Source organism: Ochotona princeps, chromosome 23 (assembly GCF_030435755.1).
Source record: "Ochotona princeps isolate mOchPri1 chromosome 23, mOchPri1.hap1, whole genome shotgun sequence".
Classification (NCBI taxonomy): domain Eukaryota; kingdom Metazoa; phylum Chordata; class Mammalia; order Lagomorpha; family Ochotonidae; genus Ochotona; species Ochotona princeps.
In genome coordinates, this window is record NC_080854.1 from 34,802,893 (window position 1) to 34,830,219 (window position 27,327).

The following is a 27,327-nucleotide window of genomic DNA, read 5'->3' on the forward strand; positions in this document are numbered from 1 at the left end:
ACAGTATCATATAGCCAGTGGTTCAGAAGTTGATAAGTTGTAGGATAGTGGCTGAGTAGAAGTGTGGTCTTTAGGAACAGGAAGTCACTCATTTCTCACAGCCCTTGTGTGGGGTAGGGACTGAGCTCACTCAGCACAGGGAGTTGCATAGCCCAGGTGCTGCCCAGTGGCCAGGCCAGGCACGTGGCTTGGGAGCACAGGCTAGGTTCATTGGCACTCTGCTGAGTGTGTCCTCGTCAGAGGTGCCAGGCCCACTGCAGGGCCACGTTCAGCAGGAGTCCACCTCGGCCACCGCCTCTGCTTTCCTTCCTGGGAGCCTCACTGTGCCCCTTCCCACAGCCAGGTGCCCCATCTCTGCTGATCAGCTCCTAGGGACCTTGTCTCAACCTGTCCAGCTTCTGAGTGGACGCTGAGAGTGTGACCATGAAAGACCGACCCACAAGGGGCAGCAGAACTGTGTCAGACAGGGCACAGCAGCCTGTCCAGGGAGCCATACCGCAACCTCTCAGCCACTGGCCTGTCAGCTTCAGCTCCCTACATGGCACCAGCCACACCTGGGGGCGAAATCTGCTCCCCTAGTGCACCTGCAGCTCCTCCCTCCAGTCCAGCCCCCAGCTTCCACTCTGTGTGCTCCTGAAGATGTTTTCTCAGTCCTCTGCTGGTGTTTGAGGCTCTGCCAAACACAAGTGATGAGAGGTAATTCCTTCTGTATGGCAAGCCCTGAGCAGCCTGCTGCACTGTCCCACTTGGGTGGTCTTTGTGGACTGCCACATCGTTTTTCTTCCCATTGAGCCTTAGGTCTTTCTGTTGCTGTTCCACCGACCTGCCCCTGCCTTCGGGAGCTCTTTACCGCTCCCTGAGGCCTGTGTGGTCACCCTCCTCCCCAGATCTGTCTCGTGTGGCAGCCGTGACCAGGCAAACGCGTACCAGCCTTCCTTACAGGGAATCATCAGTTTCTTCGCTATGGCAGGGGAGCCCTCCAATCACTGCCAGACACCCGCTGAGCCTCACGTTAGCCAAGAAAGCAGTTGCCATGGCGATAGATGCAGCAGGCCATGGTGTCTCACTGCAGCCAGCCCGGCCAGGAGCCTGTGCCCCAAGGCCACCTCGGAGAGCGAAAGGCGGGGAGTGGGATCCTCCCCGTCCACCACGCTGCAGTCATTGCCTTCACTCCTTCACGCAGAGTGGCAGTTCATGGTTCACCAGTCTCCGGGTTCCACAGCTGAGGCTGTGTTGCCTAGCAGCAACATAACAACATAAATCGAATCTCCATTCAATCTGTGTGAATGCCTTGTTTATGTGGATTCACTCGCAATGCTTTGTGCTGAGGTGGGGGTGGGGCAGGCTCCACCCCTCACTTTAGGATTAGCACACACAGACAAAAGTGCAGAAGGTATAAGTGCAACATTTTAAAAACTATTAGGATACATTCTATTAGTACCATCTTAATTTCGAAAGACACTTTTGAGAAAATACAACACACAAAGGCTCTGTGCCAGCATTGAGTTGAAGAGATCTTCAGAATAGCTAGGCACACAAAGCTGTGCTATAGGCTTGGACACAGGCATGATGCAAGCCGCACAGGAAGCCGTGGCCAGGTAGGACAGGCCATGGACATGGAGCAGAAAACTGCTTCGAGTTGCACACAGCACAAGTCGCTCCTTTTTCCATGTTGCATGGAAATGACCATATTTACTTATTCCTACTATCCTGATTTTGCCCCTTTTTAATTTTTCTATTTTTTAAATCTTTTAAAGATTTGTTTATTTTTATTGGAAAATCAGGTTTACAGAGATAAAGAGAGACAGATTTTCCATCCACTGGTTCACTCCCCAAGTGACCACAACACCTGGAGCTGAGCCAACCTGAAACCAGGAGCCAGGAGCTGCTTCTTCCTGGATTCCCACATGGGTACAGGGTCCTGAGGCTTTGGCCCGTCCTCAACGGGAAACAGAGCAGCCAAGACATGAACCAGTGCCCATATTGGAACCTGGTGCTTGCAAGGCAAGGAGAACTTTAGCCACTAGGCTACTGCGCTGGGCCAGATTTTCCCCCCATTTTTACTGATAGCTACATTTGTACATATTTATGATACACAAGATATTTTATAGAATGGTTACATCAAACTAATTAACATATACACCAATTCACGTATTTATCTTTCATGGTAAGAACATTTAAAACCTACTCTCTGCGATTTTCAAGTACGCACCATAATGTTATCAACCATGTGTGCAGAACCCAAAACATACAGTAGAAATTGGACTCATGCCTCCTTATTCCTTCAATTTTGTGGAATAAGTACACAACTCAGTAAATTGTCACTGTCACCCAGACTGAAAACTCAGTCTTTGTCCCCAGTGCCAATCAAAACGCTAGAACAGGGTTTGAGGAAGGAAAGAAAACGTGTACTCGTGGACAGATGTGAGCGCAGTGCATTTCCGAGTCTCCTGGGCAGCTGCTCTGCTGGCTGAGGGTGTTTGGGGCTTCTGGAGAGCTCACGGGAAGCAGGGTAGGGTAGGGAGAGCAGGGGTGATGGTGCGACTAAAGGGGCTGCAGGTCTCGGGTGCCAGGTGCCTCTGTCACTAGATGGTGACCGTGTGTCGCTGCTCCTTGGGTCCACGGGTGGTCTGATTAGATCTGGCCCGACCAGGTTCCTCTGCTCTGGGAAAGAGGTTGAGATGAAGAACAAGGCAGTTTGGGCCTTAGGGCCTGAGCAGGTGGGAAGCCAGCACCCAGGCTTCCCGTTTGAGTCCTAAAGGTGGTCTGCTGGAGTCACTTTATAGGCAGTGACTGACCGTACTGTAAGCTTTCAGGAACCATGAGGGTCTCCTCCTGCCCTTCCAACACAGGGCTTGACTTCTGTCACCCTCCCGTGTCCTTCTTGGTTTTGAACTTCACACAGATGGCACTGGACAGTGTGGACCCTCCCTATCTGAGTGACTTGTCTCATGAGTGGACATTCTCTAAGTGACTTGTGTGTTCTGGACCTTCTCTGAGTGACCTCACTCCTGCATGGACCTTCTCTGAGTGACCTCACTCCTGCATGGACCTTCTCTGAGTGACCTCACTCCTGCATGGACCTTCTCTGAGTGACCTCACTCCTGCATGGACCTTCTCTGAGTGACCTCACTCCTGCAGGGACATTCTCTGAGTGACTTGTGTGTTCTGGACCTTCTCTGAGTGACCTCACTCCTGCATGGACATTCTCTGAGTGACCTCACTCCTGCATGGACCTTCTCTGAGTGACCTCACTCCTGCATGGACCTTCTCTGAGTGACCTCACTCCTGCATGGACCTTCTCTGAGTGACCTCACTCCTGCATGGACCTTCTCTGAGTGACCTCACTCCTGCATGGACCTTTTCTGACACCAGTCGTGTCAGTGAGATCTCCTGCCTTGTGAGTACAGGAGGAGGAGGAGGAGGAAGGGGTGCAGGAGGAGCTGCTGAGCCGGCCCTTGCTTTCCCAGGAGTAGCACTCGCTTGCCTACCTCACCTTCCCCATTCCTGAAAAACCCTTGGCGATGTGCACCTGAGCCAAATCCAGGTGCAGGGCACCTCCTTCTTGGGCACTAGCCTCTTTCTGCACATGGAGAGGGCCGCCCTTGGTTCCTTCCCAACTGCTGCCCACAAGTCAGTGTTTCCTGAGTCTGCCGGCTTGCGGCCTCCCCAAAGCCAGGCTCACTTAACCCGCTGTGCCACAGCCTAAGTCCTTGTGCTTCCTCCAGAGAGGGCCTCCTCCCAATGAGTCAGACTTCTAAATTTTCAAACTGCTTATTTTGAAAGAACTCTAGGCTTATAAAAAAAAGTTGCAGGGCCTGGCGTGATAGCCTAGCAGCAAAAGTCTTCACCTTGCAAGTGCCAGGATCCCATATGGGTACCAGTTCTAGTCCCGGTGACCCCAGTTCCCATCCAGCTCCCTGCCTGTGGCCTGGGAAAGCAGTTGAGGATGGTCCAAAGCCTTGGGACTCTCCATGTGGGAGACCTAAAGGAGACTCCTGGCTCCTGGCATTGGATTGGCTCAGCTCCTGCCATTGGGGCCACTTGGGGTGTGAATCAATGGACTGAATATCTTCCTCTCTGTCTTTCCTCTTCTGTGTGTATCTGACTTTCCAATAAAAAAAGTTGCAACAAGATTACTAATCTCCTTTACATTTCACCTCCATTCCCCAAATGCTACTGTTTTTCACATTTGTTTGCTTTTCAAATTCCTATCCACCCTTGCACAACTTCATACTTGCGTATATTAATTTTTTTTGTATTGTTTTCTTTTTAGTTTATTTAAAAGATGAGGAGATCCCAGATGCACATGGGCATGTTCTGGGGTGGATAGGACCAGGGGAAAGCTGGGAGAGGAGGAAGTGCTTATGCTTTACCATCTGTAGGTGGAGACAGATTGTCCCTTAGCGTAGCCAGTCTTCAGATGATCCTGGGATGGAAAGTGGGTTCACGCTATTACCCAGATCCCTGGTGAGGGGAAATATGGCCTGGAGGAGGAATCATTGGCAGTTGGGGAGATTTATAAAGAGCTGGGAGTGTGGCCTCCAGCAGGTGACCCTAAGCCAGCTACCTACCTGTCCCATTTCATTCCCCCTCAAAGATTTCCAACTCTTACTTTAAGGGTTGTTGAAGGGTGCAGATTCATCCTGCTGGTTAGGGACATAGGACTTGCCCATCCCAGTTCAAAACTCTCTTCTCTCGCATCAAACGGATCTCTGTCACAAGCCAGAGAGCTTCCATGCAGTGCCAATGGCTGTGTCCCCCATGTCTCCACCATCATTGTGAGATGTTGTTCGCTTCTTTGCACAGGAGTCAGCAACGGAGGTGGCCTAGTCATGTGACATGTGTGCCCAGGCCAGACCATGTATCCACGATGCTGGTCCTTGAGGTCGGTGACCCCGATGCACCTGAGGAGGTCCAGAGGTGAGAGAACATAGCGCTTGCTGATGGCAGAAGCCTCGCTGAGCCTCTCTCGCTGCAGACGGCTCTGCAGGCTCACACCTCTTCCACACCGCCTGGCGTGCCTGCAGCTGCAGCGCCTGTGTACTGCGTGTTCTAAACCACTTAGGAATATGCTGTAGATGTGATGTTTCCTTGTGCCTAAGTACCTTAGGGTTTACTTTGTAAGGGAGAAAAAAAAGGGCTTTTCTTTTTTGATTTATTTGTTTTTTTTTATTTTATTTTTTATTTTTATTGCAAAGTCAGATATACACAGAGGAGGAAAGATAGAGAGGAAGATCTTCTGTCTGTTTATTCATTCACCAAGCGGCCGCAATGGCCGGAGCTGCGCTGATCCGAAGCCAGGAGCCCAGAGCCTTCTCCAGGTCTCCCACATGGGTGCAGGATCCTAGGGCTTTGGACCCTGCCTCGACTGCTCTCCCAGGCAACAGGCAGGGAACTGGATGGGAAGCAGGGCTGCCGGGACACAAACCGACACTTATATGGAATCCTGGCGTGTGCAAGATGAAGAATTTAGCCGCTAGGCTACCGCGCTGGGCCAGATTTATTTGTTTTTATTTGAAGGCAGATTTACAGAGAGAGGTCTTGTCTCTGTAAGACCTCTCACTCCGCAAACGGTGAAATGGCTACAGTGGTGCCTCCTGTCTGTCCTGCTCCTGGTGGCACAACTCTAATTGCTTTATTAATATTTGCCAAACCTCGGGCCCAGTACAATCGCCTAGTGGCTAAATCCTTGCCTTGCATTCACTGGGATCCATATGGGTGCCAGTTCATATCCCAGTTGCTCCACTTCCCATCAAGCTCCGTGCTTGTGACCTGTGAAAGCAGTAGAGGATGGCCAAGCCTCTTGGACCCCAACCGTGCATGGGGAACCCTGAAGAAGCTCCTGGCTCCTGGCTTTGGATTGGCTCAGCTCCAGCCACTGCAGGCACTCAGGGAATGAACCGGTGCACAGAAGATCTTTCTGTATATCTGCCTTTCTGATTAAGAAATAAATAAATAAATCTTAAAAAACAGTTGCCAGATCTCTTTTCTATGAAGTTACTGTTGGCTGTTGTGTAGTTAGAGACCATATACCCCCTCCTGTTTTTCACCAAACTTACCTGCGCGTTGACCTACCATTAATTACTCCCCCTCAGTAACTGTTGCTCTGGTGGTCCTGAAGGGCATTTCCCACACTCAGCAGCTGATGTTATTCCATAGGAAGAGCTTACAATTCCCCGCCCCCTTTGTTTATTTTTCTCATTTGTGTCATTACGTTAATGTGTGTTTGTGGAGTCTTATTGGAGACTGTAATTACAGTAAAGGAAGAAGTGCTGTAATTCAATACTATCATTATTGTTGTACAAATGACACCGGATTTGACTGGTTCAAGCTCTTTAGTCTGACTTGCTTTCAGCTTTTTGTTATGGATCAATAGCTACTTTTCATACTTCCTCTGTCTAGCAGAATAAAATATATCCTAGCTCATTCTGTCCCTTTCTCAGCTGAACCTTGGGATTCACCGTTTCTTCAGGGAGACCCTATTCCTTGTAGAGAGTGAGTACCATGGACCCCGACCAGCCGAGAGGCTGACTTAGGCAGCAAAATTGCTGGATATGTTTTTTTAAGGATTTATTTCTTTATCAGAGTGACAAACAAATAGAGAGAGAAAAAAAATGGAGAGGAGAGGAGGGGATAAGAGAACAGGCAATAGGGGAGTGTTAGGGAGTGCAGCCAGTGATAGCCAGCACCCATTGACAGTGGGCAAACGGAATGTGGCTGTGTCTGGCCCCTGCCGTCTGTCCTGAAGGTGGGTCCCAATGGCAATGGAATGTTAATCCCATCCTCAGCCACTCCCCCCACCACCTAGGTATTGGCTCCTGCCCACCTGTGGCTCACCTATCATCTGAGAGTGGATGGTATTACATTGTTGTATAACCACACCCCTCACAAGTCCTTTTAAAAGGCTCATGAAACAGGGGCTCGCTCTGGTTCTGGCCAGGTGCTTCCATTGCTCTGCCACCTTGGCTCTTGGCTGACCCAGGACCGATAATCCCCTGAGCATGGTCCCCGTGTACTGCTTAGATGGGACAATGGATATAGCAGTGTTATTCTGGCTTGTGTACTATCAGGAGTTCCAGGAGAGGTGAGGCCTAGCAGTGATGGAATGTGGGCAGAGAAGCCAGGGAAGGGTGAATGTCTACAGCTTTGTAAGTGAGTCCAGGTTATTTGTTGCATGTCTTTTTTTTTTTTTTTTAAAGATTTATTTATTTTATTACAGCCAGATATACACAGAGGAGGAGAGACAGAGAGGAAGATCTTCCGTCCGATGATTCACTCCCCAAGTGAGCCGCAACGGGCCGGTGCGCGCCGATCCGATGCAGGGAACCTGGAACCTCTTCCGGGTCTCCCACGTGGGTGCAGGGTCCCAATGCATTGGGCCGTCCTCTACTGCTTTCCCAGGCCACAAGCAGGGAGCTGGATGGGAAGTGGAGCTGCCGGTATTAGAACCGGCGCCCATATGGGATCCCGGGGCTTTCAAGGCGAGGACTTTAGCCGCTAGACCACGCCGCCGGGCCCTTGTTGCATGTCTTTTAGGATAACTTATATTGTTGGGGAAACTGGGACATAGGTCTTCAGCCTATTGGATGGACTTAACAGTAATGACCATTTATTTCTCTTGGGGTTATGTTTGGTTGGATTATGATTGGTTGGATTGCCATAGGGACTTGTGATTTGCTATTTCTAGTGTGCTCTATTATCCCCAAGCTTGGTTAATAGACTCTTTGATAAACCTTAGACATGTCTGGTGTGTTCTTGCTCACATCCCATAATAAGAGTAGAGAGAGCAAATGGTTCTCTCCCCAAATGGCTGCAACAGCCATTCACTCCCCAAGTAGCCACAATGGTCGAAACTGAGCCAATCCGAAGCCGGGAGCTTCTTCCAGGTCTCCCATGCAGGTGCAGGGTCCCAAGTCTTTGGGCCGTCCTCGACTGCCTTCCCAAGTCACAAGTAGGGAGCTGGATGGGAAGTGGAACAGCCAGACACAAAGCAGTGCCCATATGGGATCCTGGAACATGCAAGGTGAAGAATTAGCCGCTGAGCCATTGTACCAGGACAGCTAGGTGATCTTTTCTAAGTGTTTTCTTTGGCTGTTCCAATCTCACTGTCCATCCACCTTGTTGAAGGTGTCAGTGTCTTACTCCCTTCCTTTTGTTCATTGTTTCACGGGGGAGACACGTACTGGTTGCTTCCTCTCTGGGGCTGTTATAAATTGCTCTGCTGTGAGCACTGGTGTGTAAGCCTCTGGGTGGACTTGAGCTTTCAGTTCTTTTGGCTGTCCACTTTTGGGTGGAATAGTAGCTGGGCCAGACAGGAACTCTAGGTCTAACAATTTGAAGAAATCAAGAGGAGAAGAGGATCAGTTCAAAAAGCCATTGCATGGATGTGTCGTTGCATGGATGTACCGCAGCACCCAGGAAATGACCTCCCAGGGCAGGTGAGACAGGGAAGCCCCCACATGAAGGTGTTGAAGAAGGGCTCCTTCCAAGGTCCTGACACACACACCCTGCCACAGCTGTGTTAGCCCAGGGAGTGTAGAGGTGGGCAGGAATACCCAGCTGTGGTTGGCACATAGCTGTACAGCTAAAATAACATGCTGCCACCCCCGGGAGACTTTGGGATCTAGTTGCAGGTCAGGGAAGAACCTTCCTGTATGAAAAAGCCTGGGGTAAAACCCAGGCATGTGTAAGTGTTTGATGAGAGAAGGAAGGAGGGAATTGGTTACACTGGTGTGGGAGGGCAAACTGAGGTCCCAACTTCAGTGCTACACTAGGGAGTTCCAACTTGAACCTACAGACAGTGGGCACCGTCCAAGGATTTGGGGTAGGGCAGGGTGGCTGACTCATGTCCCAGAGACACAGTCTGGGAGGTGGGAGTTGGAGGAGGCTGCGAGCCAGACTGTGGTTCCAATAAAGGGTAGGAGGTGAGTGAACAGGGTGCCCGTTGGCCTGTGTAACAGATGGAGAGAAAGCCAGCTTGTTTCAGTCCTTGTCCCACCGGAGGGAGAATGATCTTGGCTGTGACATTTCCAGCACCCAAGGCATTATTGTTTCACCATACTGCATTCTTAGAAGTCAGCTGTAGAAGAATGCTCAGAACTTGGAGAGATGCCTACAGATTCTTTTGGTTTGGGCAAGAGCCTTTGCTATATTTTCATTTTGTTTTATTTTAGGTTTATGTATTTTTTGAAAGGCAGAGTTATAGAGACAGACAGACATACACACACACAGATATTCTATCCTCTGGTGGTCACAACAGCTAGAACTGGGTCCAGAGGAAGCCATGGGTCCCCAGTTCCTCAGGCTTTGCCATGTGGGTGTCAGGGGCGCAAGGGGCCCTAGGACTTGAGCCATCATCTGCTGCTTTCCAGCTGCATTAGCAGGGCACTGGACTAAATTTGGAGCAGCTAGGATGGGAGCCAGAACTCATATGGGATGCCAGCATTGCAGGCAGTGGGCCAACCCATTGCACCCAACACCCACCCTCAGCTTTGCTACCTTGAGGGTCAAATTCATGGTCAAGGAGAACTGTTCCATGCAAAAGCTGGAATGGGGAAGAGCATGAAGAACTTGCTGAGGGCAGGTCTGTGACGCATTCCCCAACTCTGGCGTCTCTGCATGGCCCTTTCTTCCCAGGATTTCTTGGAATTAGCCCAGACTGCAGAGGTGGTCAGATATCAGTGTGACCTTGGGCCACATCCAAGCACTGTTCCTCACCACCAGAGTACGACATGTCTGGCAGGCTGCGGTGACAGGGGCCCAGGTCTGAGCTGCTGTACGCACAACGACTATCCCAGTCTTTCTCTAACAATCCTGTTTGTAGTGCACAGCTATGTTCAAGTTTGTGCACATCTTCTTGGGATTGAATTCTTGCATAATTCTACAACATTGTGAAATGTTTAGATGTCAGGAAACCAAAGGGAATTGACCTACAATGTGGTGATAGTACATTTTAAAATAGCTAATGGATTCTGTGGGCTTTTCCTCTTGTTGGATTGTTTCCATTCTCATAAAAACTAAGGGCTCATGTTTCTCCAACTCAATTGTAAGTGAGTTTCGATAGTTTTAAAGAAGGATTAATTGCATTGCAGTTGGACTGAATGAGAGCCTCTGACCCCTAAAATATCTTTTTAGCCCGTTTTCATTGTGTCTCATGTTCAGAGCTGAGGGCTGTGTAAGCTTTGAACATCAGCAGTGACAGTGTGGCGGAGTGTACAGCCAGTCTGGCACAGCCCTCACAGTCCTCACTGCTTTTCCTGAAGCCAGGCAGGTGGCACACGTTTCTCCATGCAGCATAAATGGCACTGTGTGGCCTTTGGCACTGGACATGGAAGATGGTGGAAGTTCCATTGTCAATCCTATCTTCCTAAAGAAAGGAGCCCCACTGACAGCCACACCTCAGACATGACTCCTTCCGGCATCAGTAATTTCCTCCAGTTAAGCTTCCTGAGCCCAGGGGAAAGTGCCAAAACGAGAGACATGATAAGTTGTAAACCACTAAGTTTTAGGGAAGTTTGCTCCATAGCAATTGGTAAACTTAACACAAATAGTATCCCAAATGTTGACAAAATAGAGGCCTCTTGCAAAAGCCTGGGTCCTCTCTAGGATGATGGACCACTCCCATCCATCACAGAGCCCTCAGAACCTCTTAAACCAGAAGGTAAAGTTGTTGACAAAGTCTATGAATTTAGATTTGAATGCCAACATATAACAGTGTGTGCGCCCACTTGAAACACCTGCAGAGTTTCACTACTGAACAGGAGTAATTTAGGAAGAAAAGAAAAAGAAACAAATGCATTAGTTTGCTCCTCACATTGCCCTCAGATGTGCTGCCTGTCCACACCGTGCCAGCCCTTGCGAGCCCTTGCCTCCTGCCCTCTTCCTTGCCGCATTCTGCACAAATAGACCCTGGCTGCTTTGAAGGTGCCCTGTCTCCATGCTTGACCTTCCCTCCCTGACCCCACAACTTTTCCTGTAGACATTTTTTTAAATAAGATATATTTTAGTTTTTGAAAGGCAGTTACAGAGAAAAGAGGCAGGGAGGCCTTCTGACCATGATTGGCTGAAGTCAGGTGCCGGGAGCTAGGAACTTCTTTTTGGTCTTTCACAGGAGTGCAGGGGCCCAAGCACTTTGGCCATTGTTGCTTTCCAAGGCTATTAGCAGGGAGCTGGACTGGAAGTGCAGCAGCCAGGATGAGACTGGTACCCACACAAGATGCCAGGACTGCAAGCAGCAGCTTAACTTATTATGAAAACTTAAATTAAAATTATGGGGCTGGCTTTGGCAGAGCAGGCAAGGCTTCTAACCCCATATAGGTTACTGTTTGGGTCCTGGCTTCCCCATTTCCAATCTAACTCCCTGGCAGAGTACTTGGGTGGGAGTCACAGTAGGATGACCCAAGTATTGGGCCCTGCCACTGATGTGGGAGACCCAGATGGAGTTCCAGGCTCCTGACTTTGGCCTGGCCCAGCTCTGGCCATTGTGGCCATTTGGGGAGTAAACCAGCAAACAGACAACTCTCTCTCTCTTTTTCTCTCTCTCACACACACTCTGTCTCCTTTACGCTTTCCTGTAACTCTTCCATTCAAATAAAGAAAACAAGTCTTTAAAAATAGATGAAATCGGTCCTGGCACAGTAGGCTAGTGGCTAAAATCTTCACCTTGCATGTGCCGGGATCCCATATAGGTACCAGTTCAAGAGCCCTTATGGGCACCAGTTCGTATCCTGGCTACTCTTCTTCCCATGTAACTCCCTGCATGTAGCCTGAGAGGGCAGTCAAGGACAGCCCAAAGTCTTGCAACCCTGAACTCCATGTGGGAGACCTGGAAGAGTTTTCTGACTCCTGGCTTCGGATCAGCTCAGCTCCGGCCATTGTGGCCGCTTGGGGAGTGAACCAGCAGATGCAAGATCTTTCTGTATTTCCTGCTCTCTGTAAAATCTGACTTTCCAATAAAAATAAATATATTCTTAAACAAACAAATAATAAATAAATAAATAAAATTTAGCTCTTCAAGTTGGGATTTCAGAAAGAGCCTCTCTGTTGCTTGACCAGAAAAATAAACACATGTTTGGGCAATACTCCTTTCATGGGCTGCTCTGAAAGTTATTTTGTTAGAATACAGGGCAGAGGGCCTGGTGTTGTGGCAAAGTAGGTTGAGCTGCTGCTTGTGAAGTTGGCATGTCATGTTGGAGTGCAGGTTGAGGTGCAGCTGCTAATACACCTAAGAAGGCAGCAGGGGATGGCCAAGGGCTTGGGTTCCTGTCACCCATGTGGGAGATCAGGCATTGGCCTGGCCCAGCTCCTGCTGTGGGCTGTGGCAGCCGTTGGAGAGTGACTCAGCAGATAAAAGATTTCCACCCCACCCTTTCAAAATAACAAACTTTTTAAGAAAAAAAAAAAAGAGCAGAACCCAGGGCAGCGATCACGCAGGGAAAAGAGAGAGCTGAGGGTGATGTGTCAGCCTGCAGGACATCAGGCAGCCTCTCCTGGAGTGTGCCTTATCTGAGTGTAAACACTGTGTGGCCAACTTGTGGTTGTGGCGTACAGGCCTGTGAGTTTGTACACACCGCCACCACAGCCACAATGCAGACAATTCTACTGCTTGCTGCTCCGTCTCCCAGCCCTGACCTTGAGCCCTGCCCAGCCACAGGTCTGCTCTCCTACACTCACCTGTCAGCATCTATGCGAAGGGGACCACATCAGATGTAGCCTTGTGGGCCTGACTGCTGCACGCAACCATGTCTTAGGGTGGATGATTAATTTCTTCCTCTTGGTACACAAGTTGTATTGTAGTGTGGCTATCTGACAGTTTGTTCATCCATTCCCTTGCTGTTTCCGGTTCCGGGTGATTCCAAGTGGAGCTCCTATAAATGTCTCTTCATTGTGATTCATGAAGTGTGGTGCTGTTGATTTCGAAGGACTTTGCCAGCACAAACACTGCACAGCAGCTGTTGATTCTTTCTGTTCCCACGCTTGCTCTAATAGTTTTGTTGGGGATGTGATATATCAGCCTGAAATGTATATCAGTTCTTTATATATATATATATTTTTTTAAGATTTATTCATTTTATTACAGCCAGATATACAGAGAGGAGGCGAGACAGAGAGGAAGATCTTCCGTCTGATGATTCACTCCCCAAGTGAGCCGCAACGGGCCGGTGCGCGCCGATCCGAAGCTGGGAATCTGGAACCTCTTCCGGGTCTCCCACGCGGGTGCAGTGTCCCAATGCATTGGGCCGTCCTCAACTGCTTTCCCAGGCCACAAGCAGGGAGCTGGATGGGAAGTGGAGCTGCCGGGATTAGAACCGGCGCCCATATGGGATCCCGGGGCTTTCAAGGAGAGGACTTTAGCCGCTAGGCCACGCCGCCGGGCCCAGTTCTTTATATTTTTTAGTAAAAGTAATTTGCTGTGTTATATATAGGTGGACTTGTAGGGAGGTGGCCCAAGGTAGGGCTCCTGCATATAGCTCAGCTTCAGACTCTGGACTCTGCCCTCCACCAATTATCACTTTATTTTTACAAGATCTAGGTGTGACCACTTATGCCAAACAATCTGTTGGTTAGCCATAGTTTATAAGGATAGCTCTGGAATCAGTTGAGAACTGTGTGTGATAAAGTTCCACATTGCATTCTCTGTATCAGCTACATATGGGCTTTCCAGAGAAAATCATTAACATAGATTTAGAGGTTGGTGTGATGTCTCATAAGGCTAATCCTGCACCTGCAAGCACCAGCATCCCATATAGGGTATTGGTTCTAGTCCCAGCTGCTCCACTTCCAATCCAGCTTTCTGCTGATGGCCTGGAAAGGCAACAGAGGATGACTCAGATCTTTGGGTCCCTGTAACCCTCATGAGAGACTCAGAGTAAGTTCCTGGCCCATGCCCTTGGATCAGCTTGGTTCTGGATATTGTGACCATTTGGACAGTGAGCCAACAGATGAAAGATATCTCTCTCTGTTTTTCCACTGTGTAAATATGCCTTTCAAATTTAAAAAATTGTTAAAAGTAGATCTAAAAAAATTATTGAGTACATTACATCCTTCCAAGTTTGTATACTGAAGCTCTGACCCCCCCCCCAGTGTGATTGTATTTGTTGTTTTCTTTCTCTTTTAAGATTTATTGTTTTTCTTTTTTTTTACTTCTTTTCTTTTATTTTTATTATCATTTTTAAAAGTTATTATTTTTTTTATTGATTACATTGCATTATGTGACACAGTTTTATAGGCACTGGGATTCCCCCCCAAAGTCGGAACCAGGCAAGGACCAGAGACAGCTCCTCTCCCTAGTCCCAAAGGAAGTTTACTGTTCTATTTCTGCGGACCGCTCAGTGCTCCTGGATGTCATTCCGATGACCTTGGATCCTGCAAGGCAGGATTTGGGCTTCTTCCATCCCATGTGGTAGATCCAAATGGGGGTGGGTGACCTCAGAGTTCTTGGCCTCTGAAGGCACTCCATTTCCCTGTGGTCTCCTTGGCAGTTGGGATGTAGTCCTCGGTGCTCATACGATAGTCCTTGGTGAGGATCTGGGAGTGTTCAGGGTTGGGATACAAGCCTTCTCCTGTCCGCCTGCTCCACTCTGGGGTCCCCCCTTGCTCTATGCATATGACCTCCTGTTAAGAGGTTGTTAGGATTGCTCCTGATTGCCCCATATGCCTTTGTAGTTTTGCTATTGTCTAATGCTGATTCGAGTCTGTTGTCTATGAGTTACCAGTTATATTTTTATTATCATTTTAAGATACAGTTCCATAGGCCATGGGATTTCCCTTACCCCCTCCCAAAATTTCCTCCCCCACTGAGTTCCTCTGTATTATTACTATAGCATAGTTCTTCATAAACAGTCATATGTCCATCATTGTGGGCATGGGCAATGGCAGAGAGTCCAGCATCCTTTTATCAAGATATATTTAGCGATTTCACTGGGAGTCCATCTTTGGTCTGGAAGTAGAGTTGCATACTGCATTGTGTCCTCACATCTGGATATGATAGTCTCCATTACATAGTAACTATATGTTCCCTTAAATGCAAAGCCACAAAACAAAATCAACAATAGGAAGAAAAAAATAAATTAATAATGCCATGCAGTTAAATAACATGCTACTGAATGACTAATGTGTCATTGAAAAAATAAAAATAAAATCAAGAATCTTTTTGAAGAAAATGATGCTATTGTATGATCTCTGAATCAGTGAAGAATTTAATGAGTGTTTTGAAGAGATGAAATTAAAAAAAATCAAAATTCATGAGATACATTTTGTGCTGATATTTGTTGGTGAGATATGTGTCCTGTATGCAACAAATAGATGGGTTTTGTTTTTTAATCCAGTCTACGTATCTAAGACTTTTGATTGATGAGTTTAAGTCATTTACATTCAGGGTTAATATGAATGGGTGGTAATTTGGTCCTGTTATTTTAGCCATGGGTTGTTCATTGATTTAGTCTTCTGTTGTTATTTTACTGGGATGTTCTTCCCATTTGCCTTTGGTTTTGTTGGGTGCTATTTCTCTTCTCTGTCAAGAGAACATCTTTAAGTATCGTTTATAGGATAGGTTTGGAAGAGGCATATTCTTTTAACTTTTCTTGATTGTGGAAGAATTTTATTTCATTTTCAAAGACAAAGAAAAGTTTTGCTGGGTACGTATCCTGGGCCGACAGTTTTTTCTTTTAGGATCTGGAATATGTCACTCGATTCTCTTTTGGCCTGTAGAGTTTCCTGTGAGAGGTCTCCTGTGAATTTAACTGGCATTCCTTTATATGTCAATGGATTTTTTTTCACATGCACATTGAAGGATCTTTTCCTTATGTTCCATTGAAGAGAGCTGGATTATCATGTGTTGTGGTGAAGATCGCTTTTGGTCAACACTGTTGGGAGTTCTGTGCCCCTCCTGGGTATTTTTTCCCAATTCTTTCTCTTGATTAGGGAAATTTGTCCTTATTATTTCATTAAATACTTTTGTAAACCCAGCTTCTCTTTCTGCATCTTCTGGGATTCCCATAATTCTTATATTTGGCTTTTTAATAGTGTCTTTCAATTCTTGAATATTTTTTTTTAGCTTGACTCAGCTCTGCTTCCAGCTTTTTGTTTGTTTCCCCCTGGTGACAGGAAATATGTTCCAGTTCTGAGATTCTTTCTTTTGCTTCCTTCATTCTATTTTGGAGACTCTCCACCATACTTTTAATTTGCTCCACTGTATTCTTAATTTCTGATATATCAGCTTTCATTAGATTCATTTCCTTTGTGACATATTCCTTAAGTTCATTGAACTCCTGTATTACGTGCTTCTCATTGTTGATAAGAAGCTTTATAACAAATGTTTTGAATTCTATAACCCCCATTTTCTTGATGTATTCCTTAGTTAACTCAGATTGGCAAAGGGTTTTGCTCCCTTTGCAGGGGAGTCTCTAGTAATATCCAATATGCCTCCGTCTCTTCTTTTGCTCTTGGTCATTGTACTTCTGGTTATCAGATTCTTATCCTAGGGGCAGGTTTTTTAAGCTGCGTTACCCACATGTCTACAATTCGATTTTACTGATTTTCAGTTTGCACATGGGTCTTTGTTTGCAGTCACTTGTGTCACTCCCTCCAGTGAGTTCCAGGTCTGGATTCTTATGTTAGACTTCCACCATGATCTCCACAGCCCCAGCTCCTGGCTCACCACTCTCTACCTCCTATGATATTGTGCTGAGGCTACCTTTTGTCTGTATGACCTTTCTCCCACTTCCAGTTCCAGCAGTTTCCATCTTTAAGATTTATTTATTTTTACTTGCAACTCAGAGTTGTAGAGAGAGAGAGGGATGTATCTTTCATCTGCTGGTTTACTTTCTGAATGACTGTAACAGCTGGAGTTAAGTAGTCAGAAGTTGGGATCTCCCACATGGGTGGTAAGAACGAAGTACATGAGCATCCTCTGCCACTTTCCCAAGCTGTTAGCAGGGAATTGGATCAGAAGTGGAACCACTAGGACTAGAAAAAATAAAGGGGTGTCCATTAAGGGGTGTGGGTGCTACAGGTTATCTGCTGCATCACAATAGCCAGAATTAAGCCAGGCCGAAGTCAGAAGCTTCTTTCAAGTCTCCCTCATGGGTGGAAGGGGCTTAAGCATGTGGGCCATCTTCTGCTGTTTTTCCAAGGTCAGGAGCAGTGGGCTGGGTGGGAAGTGCTGGCCCCATGAGATTGCATTTGGATGCAGGGCCTTGTGGGGAGGTAGTTAAAGTGAGTGGATATTGTCCAGCAGGGTCCATCTACTAGGACTGATGACTTTATGAAAAGAGAGGCAGCAGAGAGGCCTGTGTCCACAGATGCTCAGAAGAGAGGCCACAGGAAGACAGAGGCAGCCGTCTGCAAACCAGGAAAACACCTTTATCTTCAGTCTCTAGCACTCTGAGAGAACAAATTGTGTTGTTTAAGCCCCAGCCTTAGCTAACCAAGATGGGCAGGTGAAAGGAACCAGCGCATACAATTGTGGGTCCGGTAAGCCTGAGCTCTGGGTGCGCAGGCAGGATTCGTAGGCCCCAGTCTCGTGGCAGCGTTCCTTGCTCTCTGGCCCAGCTGTTACGGTCCTCGGTTGGTGAGACTCGCCTACACTGCCCAGAACCATCTCTTGTGGCTTTTTGGTTTTTGTTTTTTTTTATTATTGGAAAGTCAGATATACAGAGAGGAAGAGAGGCAGAGGAAGATCTTCCGTCTGATGATTCCCCAAGTGACTGCAATGGCTGGAGCTGAGCCGATCCAAAGCCAGGAGCTTCATCCGGGTCTCCTACATGGATGCTGCAGGGTCCCAAGGCTCCAGGCCATCCTCCACTGCTTTCCCAGGCCACAAACAGGGAGCTGGCTGGGAAGCGGGGCCGTCGGGATCAGAACCAGTGCCCATATGGGATCCTGGTACTTGCAAGGCAAGGACTTTAACCACTACGCTACGGCGCCAGATCCCAGAGGCATCACTTTTACAAACATCTACACATCTGCACTGAATCTTTACAGCGGCATCAAGGCAAGGGATTTGTAAAATTAACCATGATCTTGTGCAAAGGTCACAGGTGGTATGGAGCTGAGATCTACCTGCCTGTTGCCAACCTCCATCACCTGGCCCTGTAGACACACAGGGGAATTAGTCTGTGACATACAGCCGTGCAGCTGGACGCTACTAGATAGCCCTCCTGTATTTGTATGCCCAATGCTGGCAGAGAATGGGAGGAGACTACACAGAGGTGTGAGGCCGCCAGGCAGAGAGCACTGCGGGCTGCCTCCGACGCAGCCCACACAGTTACTAAGGGGTTTCCACACTTCAGGAAAAGCAAAACGGGAGAAGCACATGCAGCTAGCAAAAAAAGCTATAGTTAGGTCTGACTCCATGGGAGTCTGTGGTTGTACATTTACACAGCAAAACGCCAAAACAAACAAACAAGCAAAGAAAATTTAGGTCTTCTGTCTGGGTGTGTCAAGATAGGCTACCAGCTCCAGAACTTTCTAGAAGCAGTCCCTGTTGCCTGCCTCAGGACTTCCCCAGCTGGCTCCCTGTGGCTGGGCAGAGGCAGCTGCATGGCCTGGTAAATGGTAACAGAGGACGTGGGCCGTGCCCTCTCCCAGGTGTTGTTCTGAGACTCTCTGCAGCACAGCACCATCAAAGCGTCTTACAGGACACACACGGGGTGCTTTTCCTGACCTTCCTGTCAAGGTCAGAGCTAGCCACCTGGGTTTTAGCAGAATTAGCAGTGTTGTCTAACTTCACCCCTGCCCTCTTTGTTAAATCAGCTTGGACTCATTCTGGCCCCAGAATTCAGTTCCTTATTTCATAACAAAAAATGAAAACAACACTGGAAGGGTGGCTTGCGGCCAGTGCTGAATCATAGCTCTTTATAAGGAACTCTGTGCGAACTCTTTGTAAGGAACTGGGAGTTGCGATAACAGTGAACCTTTTGATATTTTTTGAAAGAGTCTAGGTTAAATATTCACTGGTGTGATGAAATTTCCAGTGGAGTTTGGAACTAAAATTGGTGAAGCCGAAAAACTGCCATTTGAGTGTTGCAAACATTTTGTACAGTCTAGAATGGCATCTTTCTGCTTAGTCTTTCTTTTTCCATTTGGGCTGTTAGGACAAAACATCATAGGACTGGAGGGCTTATCTAACACTTATTTATCCTCTCTTTGTTTTTTTAAGATGTATTTATTTGGGTGCTTAGCATTGTGGCACACCTCCTGCAATGCCAGCATCCCACATGAGAGTGAGTTCAGCCCTGCCAGCTCCCTGCTAACCGACCTGGGAATGCAGCAGAAGATGGCCTTAGGATGGCAGCCTCTACCGCCCAGGTGGGAGACCCAGGCAGAATTCCAGGCTCCTGGCTCTGGCCTGGCCCAGCCCTGGTGGCTGCTGCCACTTGTGAATGGCACACGGAAGATTCTCTCTCTCTCTCTCTCTCTCTCTCTCTCTGCCTTTCTGTTTCTGTCACTCTTTCAAATTAATAAAAAATATTTAATTATTGTATGTTTGAAAGGCAGAGTGAAGATAGATGGAGATAGAGATCTTGCATTAACTGACTTACTTCCCCAAATGCTAGGCACAGCTGAGGCTGGGCCAGGTGCTCTGAGTTTCCCACCTGGGTGGCAGGAACCCAAGTACTTGGCCCAATGTCTACTGCCTCTCGGGTGTATTACCAGGAAGCTGGATTGGAAATAGAACAACCAGGACTCAAACTGGCACTGGGTTGTAGGATATGAGTGTCATATTGGAAAGCTTAATGACCTCTGCCAAAACACCTGCTCCAGACAACAGCTGTTTGCTTGGCTCAGTTGTGGAGGGTGATGCCTGGGACCAGGGTGCCAGCAGGTTGGGTGCTGGTGAGAGCCTTCCTCCTGGTTTACAAAGGACAGGGAGAGTCCTTGGGGCTCCTGCTTAGGCAAAGGGCATTAATGCCATTTGTGAAGGCTCCCTCTTGTTAGCTAAGCACCCCTCAAGCTCCCGTATCCTGAAAGCGATCACCCTGGGAGAGATGAGGGCTTGAACTCAGGGATCATGTAGAACATGTAGGATCATTGTAAGATGCCCTTGACACCAAGGGCAGAAACCACATCCATAGACTGGGTCACATCTTGTCTTTGTGCGGTTACAGGGCTTATTCCTCAGGCTCCATCCGGCTGCTGACCTTCCCCTGCTGGTCGGCCTGTGTGTGAACTCAGTCCTTCCGCACTGTACAGAGACTGCAGGACAGTGCCTCACCAGTCCTGTGATTGTACAAACCAAGTCCTGCAATACTCAGCCTTTGGCTGCAGTGCATACAAAATGTTCATGGAAGATGGAATTCAAAGACAAATTTATTTGGTAGAATCTCTGCAAGTGCCGAGTCTTCCAAAAGTTCATGTAGGTGCTGGAGTTGTGGCACATCAGATTTAGCCACTGCCTGTAATGCAAGCATCCCATGTGACAGCCAGTTGTGTGCTGGCTGTTCTGCGTCCAATCCAGGTCCCCAGTAACGCATCTTCGAAGGCGACAGAAGATGGCCTAAGAGCTTGGCCCCTACCTCCTGAGTGGGAGACCCAGACGAGGGGGACCCAGATGAATTTCCTTCCTCCCAGCTTCTTCCTAGCCCAGCCCTGGACCTGTTGTGGCCATTTGGGTAGTGGTTTGCTGGATGGAAGAGTCTGTCCGTCTCTGGATGGTGGAGCTGAAGAGCCAGCCCACACTGCTGAATTCAAATTCCCAGAATGGTAGGGTAGGAGAGGAGGACCACACTTTGAGCAGGGAACTCAGTTCACGTTTCCCAGCATCATCAGGAGGCTGGGATCAGCAGGTGCAAGCCTGTGTGTGACCAAGGCACTCTCATGGGGGATGCAGGCCTCTCAGCCTATCCCAAGCACATCTTTTCATTCCATTTTACATGACTGTGCTGCATGCACCTCACATAGCTCCTATGGGTTCTGTTTTTAGGGCCTACCCTAGGCCTTCAGAACGCGTGGTCCAGTGCTTAGGGTTCAGTACTCTGTGCTTAGGCAAGCCCTCAGAGGGAGGAGAGGATGGAGTAGATTTGTGGCACAGTGGTTAAGACGACTCTTGGTACCCCCACATCAAATGTTAGGATGCTTGGGTCCAAGTTCCGGCTTTGCTCAGTTCCAGCTTCCTGCTAATGCACACCCTGGGAGTTACCATGTGAGGACTCAAGTATTTGGGTCCCAGTCATGTATATGGGACACACAGATGGAGTTCCAAGCTCCTGGCTTCAGCCTGACCCAGGCCTGCTTGTTGCAGCCATTTGGTGAGTGAACCAGCAGTCAGAAGACATCTGTTTATCTATCTATCTATCTATCTATCTATCTATCTATCTATCTATCTATCTTTGCCTTTCACATAAATAACTTTTTTAAAAAATGAAAGAGAGGGCCCAGCACAATGGTTCAATGGCTCAACCCTTGCCACTGCATGTACTGAAATCCCACATGGGCGCCGGTTCTAATCCCAGCTGCTCCACTTCCCATCTAGCTCCATGCTTGTGGCCTGGGAAAGCAGTAGAGAACGGATGGCCCAAAGCCATCCAAAGCCAGCTCCAGCTGTCATGGCCACTTGGGGAGTAAACTAGCAGACAGAAGATCTTTCTGCCTCTTCCTCTTTCTGTAGATATACCTTTCCAATAAAAGTAAATAAATCTGAAAAAGAAATTAAAAAAGGGCCTGGCGGTATGGCCTATGGCTGAAGTCCTCGCCTTGAACACGCGGGGATCCCATATGGGCACTGGTTCTAATCCTGGCAGCTCCACTTCCCATCCAGCTCCCTGCTTGTGGCCTGGGAAAGCAGTTGAGGATGGCCCAAAGCTTTGGGACCCTGCACCCGCGTGGGAGACCCGGAGAAGAGGTTCCTGGTTCCCAGCTTCAGATCGGCACAGCACTGGCCGTTGCGCTCACTTGGGGAGTGAATCATCGGACGGAGGATCTTCCTCTCTGTCTCTCCTCCTCTGTATATCTGACTTTGTAATAAAAATAAATAAATCTTTAAAAAATAAAGAAAGAAATTAAAAAGAAGGTTTGCAGAGAATTTGATGCCCAATGAATTTTAAGACCCAAATGTAATCTAATGCCTTCAATATACTGTTCAGTAAACTGAGTCTGAAGAGAATGGACATATATACCGGGATGAGGCAGTGCCCACAGCCTGTCTGGGGCCACCTCAGGCTGCTGTGTGTGTGACAGCCAGAAGATAGCACCTGATCCAGTGACCCAGTTATTCCCCGACCATGAGGCTCTCTGACCAGACACTGCTCAGGCCCCCTGAGCTCCTTCCCAAGCAGGGATCCACTTGGGAAGTCCACACAGGAATGAACCCAGGACTACCAAATCATAACAAGGCATAGAGCCTCCTATTAATAGCAGTGTCATTAAATGGCAGATTAGGACTGAAGCTTTGGGAGCTAAATTTGGTAGAGAAAAGTGATCCGTAATTAGTCATGTCTATTCTCTGTGTGGATGGTCCTTCGGTGTGCTGAAAGATGCTTGACATCAGAATTACAGAAAAAGCTCTGCTTCGCAGGAGAGCTGTGCTTGTCTGGGGGACGTTCCTTGCACCCAGCCTGCATTTCCCACTCTCCTGGCCTGTGGGCCTCTGCTGCAGGCCCGGCAGGGCCAGTTTTAAGACATTTGCACCCTTCTCTGCTCAATATTAACTTGCCAAAGTTTGCACGTCCACTGGACCCAGCCAAGCAGATAATGTCTCCCCCGACCCCCAGGCCACAGGAGCAGGGGCCTGAGGTTCCCTCTCCCAGCACTGGTCCACAGGGCCTCCTCTCCTCCTCACTCTTATCCTACCATTGTGGTCAACAGGAAGAGAGATCATAAGGTCAGCCGGGTGTCTAGACAAAATCCAGGGCCAGGATGAGCCCTGAGATTACTTTTTTGTTCAGATCGTCCAGGTGTTGGGGCAGGTGGATGAGCCTGGTGGTGAAGTCCCATTCACTCCACACTAAGGCTGCCTGGGTGTGAATGGGGATCCCACTTCCTGCTAATTCCCAGGCTCCCCAATTTACAAGGGGATAGCCCATGGTAGAGGGCATTCGCTTGGACATTGAACTGTGGGTGGAAGCTCTGAGTCTCAAAAACATTTTTAAAAATAATAATTTTCTTAATATGCAAGGCAAATATTCATGTAGAACAACAACAAGAAAACCCAGCTCTTTCTGATTTACACGTAAGCTGCCAGGCCAAGGAGCCAGACTCACTGTCCTTCCCTGTCCCTTCGGTTTGCCCACCTCCCTCCACAGCCCGCTCTGATCCCGCCCCGACTGGCTCCCCTTCCTACTTCTGCCCTCCCCTCATTTCCTCCCGGCTCTGGCTTTCCCGAGAGGCTGCGAATTTGTCCAGCGCTACCCCTCCCGCGCTACTGAGGCACCTCCCTCCACGGTCCACCGTCCCCGCCCGGCTCCCGCGCGCCCCTGGCGGCCCCGCTGCTTCCCCCCAAGCCCCCGGTACAGAGCGGAGCTGCCGAGCAGGTAGTACGCGTCCCTGGAGTCTGGGAGGCCCTGGGGTGCCCCAGGTGAGAGCACAAAGGTGAGAAGCTTACCGGCTTGCATGCCCAAATCTAAGTTGCATGAAGGTCTTACAGCGCGCTTGCGGGGGGAGGCGGGGAATAGCCCCGGAGCCCCAGCCTCAGGGGCAGCTGCGCAGGCCATAGGCACGGAGTTCCTGGGTTAACTGAGCCACGCTTTAAAAACACTCAAAGAAAGCTGCATGCAAACTCCATTTGTGGTTTAACACACAAACATCACGCGCCTTTCCCCGGAGCCACTCCATGCACTTTGTAACTTTCTCTGCAGTTGGACACCTCAGTTGCAAACTGTATTTGTTTGGTTGTTTCTTTTTGGGTTTGTTTGTTTGTTTTTGGTAATGTGAAACTGCAGAAACCACGAGCATATTTGATGGCGATCTCCCCAGGCCTGTGGCGTGTCTCCTCGGGGTGCAGATTCAGAAGGGGAGCAGAGAGGGGCATGCTAGATGCCCCAGAGCTGCTGCCAAGAATCTACAGCGTGCACCCCGGCGCCCCGCCAGGCCTGCCAAGCTGGGCAGGCCCACTTGCTGTCCGGAAAGGCCACCTGTTGTTTTCAAAGCTCATTTAAAGTTCAGAAACTGGTGTCTGCGGGTAGCCTGTGCAGGGCCAGAGGAAAAGCCAGAGGCAAGCAGCTGGATGGGCCCGGTGCGTGTGCCTGGCAGGTAGCTTTCTTTCTGATGCTCTCCAAACCTGGTACCTCTAAAAACTAAATGGTTGGAGGAGCTGAAGCTTGTATGGTGACAGTGGCCTCACCTTGTCTGCTGGGAGTTCCTGCAACCCTGGGTGGCCATCAGGTGCAGACTCCTGCACCAGTGGTACCTTGGAGCAGATGTCAAGCCAGTACCTGCAATGTTTTATTGTTGTTGTTGCTTAAAGAATTATTTATTTTAATTGAAAAGTCGGATATAAAGGGAGAAGAAAAGCCAGAAAAATCTTCCATCTGCTGATTCACTCCCTAAATGGCCTCCACAGCCAGAGTTAGACTGATCCAAAGCCAGGAGGCTCAGGGTGGTGTAGCGTGGTACAGGGTGGTGCAGGGTCTCTCTTGGGATTCTGGCACATGCAAGGCAAGGACCTTACCCTCTCGGCTACGGTGTCAGGCCCCAGTTCCTGCAATGTTTAACCAGCACTGGAAACTGCCAGCTCTTCTGTGCGTTACCTTGGGATGTCTCTTTTTTGTTTGTTTTTGTTTTTGCAACTGTGATTTTATTGGGAGGGGAAGGAACAAGGAAAAGGCTTAAAAGCCCCAGTCCTCTAACAGTGGAGTGCACTGATGATAAGATACCCAAAGATACCCAAAGAAGGGAAGCAGAGTGTTTCAAATAAGCTTTCCAAATAAAACCTAGTAAGATACTCACAAATATATTCTGGATTTTTCTCAATTCAAGAAAGAATGGAATGGATGATAGCTATGTTTGCATGTGTGGGGCGTCTCTTTAACTTGAACACCCATGATGTGTGTACTGGGCTTTTTTGGTGTCTCAATGTCCAGAGATCTCAGACACTTGCTCCTCGACTTCCTGTGCTTGCTCTGTGTCTCACTCTGACCTCAGAGATGTTTAAACCCCGGCAGTGTGGAAGGAGGACAGTCACACTCAAGGCATGCTCTGACCTTGCTTTTTTTTTTCCTTTACATTTGTTATTTACAAAGGCAGATTTTACAGAAAAAGGAGAACTGGAGAAGGTCTTCCATCCACTGGTTCACTGGTACACTCCATTGTTTCAGCCTAAGCTGAGCCAATCCGAAGTCAGGAGCCACGAGCTCTTCCAGGTCTCCCATGCGGGTGCAGGGTCCCAAGGCCTTGGGCCATCCTCTGCTGCTTTCCCAGGCCACAGGCAGGGAGCTGGATGGGAAGTGGAGCAGCTGGGATATGAACTCGTGCCCATGTGGGATGCTAGTGCCACAGGGCCGAGGATTAGCTCCCTGCGCCACTACACTGGCCTCTCACCTTGCTTTATTCCAGTGGGGAATAGGAAATAGTGTTTGATTACCTTGCTAAAAGAGCCTTGTCAGTAGAAGGTAAACTTGTGACATATGTTCAAATTTGTAGTTGAACACATGATGAAGATGATGTCATATTCATTAAAGAGGGAACAGGCTGATGTTACAGCTGGTTAAAAACAGAAATCAAGAAGGGCAAGTTCACAGGGAGGGAGGGAGGGAGTGCTTCTGGAAGGCCCCAACAGAGGGCAGGAGGAGACCAGGAGTTCCACGTGGAGGAGACACGCCCCCACTCCACAGTGCTCTTTGTGTGGCTGGAGGAGAGCCAGCAGTCACTCTGTAGAGGGGTGGGCCTGTGGTCGTCCACACGTGTGCGACACCCTGTGGGAATGCCACTCTGCTGAAGTCAGGTGCCTCTGCAGGGGCTGTTACGGGGTGTGAGGGAGACCACACCAGGATGTCTAAGGTTTGTTAAGGAGTCTTTATTAACCAAGCTCGGTAATAACAGTTCACTAGAAAAAACAAATCACAAGTCCATATGGCAGTGCAACCAATCATAACCACAAGAGGAACAATTGTCATTACCCAGAAGTCCATCCATTAACCGGAAGACCTATGTCTCAGCTTCCCCAACAATATAACTTATCCGAAGAGACATGCAACAGATAGCCTGGACACACTTACAAAGCTGCAGATGTTCACATTTCCTTGGCTTCTCTGCCCAGGTTCCACTACTGGAACTATGGATAGTACACACGATAGAAATACAAAGCATCTTAGCGTTGCTATCTCCATTGTCCAGCCCAAGCAGTGAACAGAGGATGAGGAATACAAACACAGGGGCCATGCTCAGGGGACACCTGTCCTGGGAAGGCCAAGAGTCGGAGTGCCAGAGCAACGGAAGCACAGGACCAAGAGAGAGTGAGTCCTTCTCTATCACTAGCCTTTATGAGGGGAGTGGTTACACAACAATGTGATACCGCCCCCTCAGGTGATAGGTGAGAGTCACAGGTGGGCAGCAGGGAACTCTGAGGTGGTGATGGGGAGTGGCTTCCAAGCTGGTGACCCGGAACTAGCTGCCTACCTCATACAGGGTGTGTCCTGGCCATCCAGGCATCACTAGGAGCACCTGGACTTACAGAGGTGCTGCCATGGAGACCAGAAGCCAGAGCTCAGGTGGCCAGGGATAGCCCCAAACACACCTGCTGAGCCACAAAAAAGCTTTTCTTGACACAAGCGTAATGAGAACTCGTCACGTGTAAGGATGCAACCCACGGGGAATGTGTGCCAGACACAGTCCTGAAAGTGGACTCTACCACATGCAGAGGGACCAGACATGAGTGAAAAACGTCCCCACGTGTGGGTCACCCTCTAGATGGACGGCCTGCCTCTAGCTTTGTTCATTGTATTTGAGCCACTTTGCAACTCAGAGGTAATTGACAGCTCAATAAATTTGTAAATTCTATCCAGTCTGCCAGAAAACTAATTGACATTCCTGTCTCCTTTGAAAAATACCTCATGTGCATTTGCAACTCATCTTTTTTTAAAAAGATTTATTTTTATTGCAAAGTCAGATACACAGAGAGGAGGAGAGACAGAGAGGAAGATCTTCTGTCTGATGATTCACTCCCAAGTGACTGCAATGGCCAGTGCTGTGCCAATCCAAAGCCAGGAGCCAGGAACTTATTCCGGGTCTCCCACACAGGTGCGGGGTCCCAAGGCTTTGAGTCGTTCTCAACTGCTTTCCCAGGCCACAAGCAGGGAGCTGGATAGGAAGCGGGGCTGCCGGGATTAGACCTGGCAATCATATGGGATCTTGGCGTGTTCAAGGCGAGGACTTTAGCCGCTAGACCACTGC

General features: G+C 48.7%; 1 protein-coding gene across 2 annotated transcripts in view; it reads left to right on the forward strand.

Moving 5' to 3' along the window:
* Positions 1-27,327, forward strand: part of LOC131483112 (carboxymethylenebutenolidase homolog) — a 45,308-nt gene that overhangs the window by 6,554 nt on the left and 11,427 nt on the right. Inside the window, exon 1 of one of the 2 annotated variants that reach the window (XM_058680144.1) lies at positions 23,442-23,471. The exons of the other annotated variant lie outside the window; for it this stretch is intronic. The gene's annotated coding sequence lies outside the window, so the exon portion shown is untranslated. Of the gene's footprint in view, positions 1-23,441; positions 23,472-27,327 lie in introns of those variants that run through there. 2 annotated transcript variants of the gene reach the window in all.